The sequence below is a fragment of the Arachis duranensis genome, unplaced genomic scaffold, assembly GCF_000817695.3.
Source record: "Arachis duranensis cultivar V14167 unplaced genomic scaffold, aradu.V14167.gnm2.J7QH unplaced_Scaffold_98819, whole genome shotgun sequence".
Classification (NCBI taxonomy): domain Eukaryota; kingdom Viridiplantae; phylum Streptophyta; class Magnoliopsida; order Fabales; family Fabaceae; genus Arachis; species Arachis duranensis.
Window position 1 is genome coordinate 10,303 of NW_026265263.1, and position 2,536 is coordinate 12,838.

Consider the following 2,536-nt stretch of genomic DNA (forward strand, 5'->3'; position numbering starts at 1 on the left):
GATACTCTGTTGACCCTATGTCGTAAGTGTGGCCGGGCACTGTGAAAGTCCCGGATGAGCTCGCCCCCGAAATATTCACCAGTGAGGGTGATGGATATGGATCATGTTTATGATCAAGTTTATGATGAGTATAACTCGAGTTGGGGATGCGCGACAGAGGGACAGTCCAATGGTTAGCTACCAGGACTTGTCGGGTTGGCTCTATAACCGACAGATGATATCATCAGCCACTAGGGACAGGCATGCATCATATGCATCTATGTGACATTGTTTGGGTATGCATGTTGTACTTAGTTTGCCTATGTGATTAACTGCTAATTGTTCTACTTGCAATAACTGTTTGTTTGTGTTTGCATCTTCCTACTTGTGTTTGCATCTGGAACCCTGTTGGATTGTAGTGGATTGGTTGTGGTTGGATTGTTTGGGCCTAGGGCCGTGGTTGAATGAGATGGACCGATAGATGATTTCGGTTTTGTGGTTCTGGTTTGGAATAATATATGAAAGGTTATTTTGGTTCAGTATAGATAAACCTTTTTGAAATGCTTTGATGTTTGAGAATTGAACAGTTCCTCTTTCAAAAAAGATTTCTGACTTTACTTTATTTGTAAACTGTTGTTTTTGAAAAGAGGCATAAGATGGTTATTAATCACTAGTACGGTTTATCTTCATGTATCCTATTACGGTAATTCCCAAAAACCCTCTACTGAGAACCCTTTCGAGGATGATGTTCTCACCCCTTACATTTTTCCCCTTTCAGGATTTGGGCGCAGAAGTTATGAAGAGTTTAATTATTTGTTATTGAGTTGCTCTGTAGTGCTTTAGATTATTATTTTTGTACCCTCGCCTTTATCTTGATATATTCTATAAGAGGGATAGGAATTGTATTGGTTAATGTTTGTAATATTACTTATATATATGTATGTAAATATATATGGTTGTATCTTTTAAGAGTTTTTGTAAGTTGTATGGTATCTATTGATGTACTTGGTCGAACGAAAGTATTTTGGGAGTGGTATTGCGTTTTTAAAGTTTTAAACAGGCTCATATTTTAATATTAAATAGTATAAGTGTCGGAAGCGTGAGCTTTGGTAGTTAGGGTGTTACAATATGGTATGAGAACCGGAGGTTCTCAGTATGGTAACAGTTCACAGTGATGTAGGATATAAGACCCCAGGACGCTAAAGGCAATCCTAGACTCCATATCCATCACAAGATTCAAGCTTAAAGCATTCTAAAACAGGTAAGTATAATATGTAATTCCTTAACACAACTTAACCATAGTACCGTAATAGGGTAAACTATCTTAGGGAATTTCTACTCTATTTAAACACTGCTGTTCCACAGCCTTCACCACCCGATCCTCCAAGCGATCCCATCGCCACTGCCTTCCGAACCACCTCAATCCAAGTGAAAACACAAGTATATACAATACAAGTAAAACACAAGTAGAAGTATATAAGGCAATTAAGTCAAATAGCAGGTAAACATGTTATTCAATTAGGCAAGCCTTTGCAAGTAATCAAAACATACAAACAGATAGAAAATGCATATGATGAATGCCTGCCCTACTGGCTGTGATATCATATTGTCGATTTAACTTTCAACCCGACACATCTCCATGGAGACGTCGCCCTTCGGATTTTCGTATATTGGAACCCCCGAGATATAGTGCCCGGATCACTGTCCAAGTACCGGCGCCTGCACGCCTTATAGATCCGAAGGGATGTGAGCGGGATCTCTTGCCTCCGTCCTCACATCTAAGCACAAGCGGGATTAACCACCGTCCTTACACCGCCGCTACCTCGACAGGCGGGATTAATCACCGTCCCTGCCGGGCGCATAGCGTCTCATAATCACAGTAAAAGCAACATATAAGTAGTTTTAGAAAACACTTTCAGTACACATAGATCCATCATCTCAATCCGAGTCCTCGACTCATCTCAACCACTGTCCATCCATAACTCAGTTTCCAAATATCAAAGTTCATCATTCCTCATCTCATGTATCAATCATCCTCCACCTAACGTCAAACCATTCTCAGTACACCAGAAACCTAGGCCTCCGTTTTCTAATATATCATAAAATCATGTACTAGAACCCTTAATTTATGTACCATGTTCTAATACTCAAAACTAGGCCCAAAAATCTTAAAATGGTGTTATAGAAGCTTACAACCTTGTTGGGGAAGTAGAATAGTTGAAAACAAAGCAAAATTTGAAGAACAGGGTGTGTGCGTCCGCACAGGGGTGTGCGTGCGCACGCCCAGGAAATTTTTAAAGGTGTGCGTACGCACAGGTATCAAAACATAAAAGGGTCTGTTCACTCGCACAACCTGTGTGAGTGCCCCCAACAGACTGGCCTCCCCAACGTGTGCGTGCGCACAGGTCTGTGCGTATGCACAGGTTGCAAATTTTCCTTTGTTGTGCGCGCGCACAAGCTGCGCCAACGCTGCAGGCCTGCCTCTGCGTGTGCAGACGCACAGGTCTGTGCGTGCGCACAGGTCACCATTTATGCAGAGTGTGCGTGGGCACAAGGG

General features: G+C 41.8%; 1 long non-coding RNA gene across 1 annotated transcript in view; it reads left to right on the forward strand.

Moving 5' to 3' along the window:
• LOC127744708 (uncharacterized) overlaps positions 1-936 on the forward strand; it is a 3,539-nt gene extending 2,603 nt beyond the window's left edge. Inside the window, exon 3 of the long non-coding RNA XR_008005633.1 lies at positions 758-936. This is a non-coding gene — a long non-coding RNA (uncharacterized LOC127744708). The remainder of the gene's footprint in view (positions 1-757) is intronic.
• The last annotated feature ends 1,600 nt before the right edge of the window (positions 937-2,536 follow it).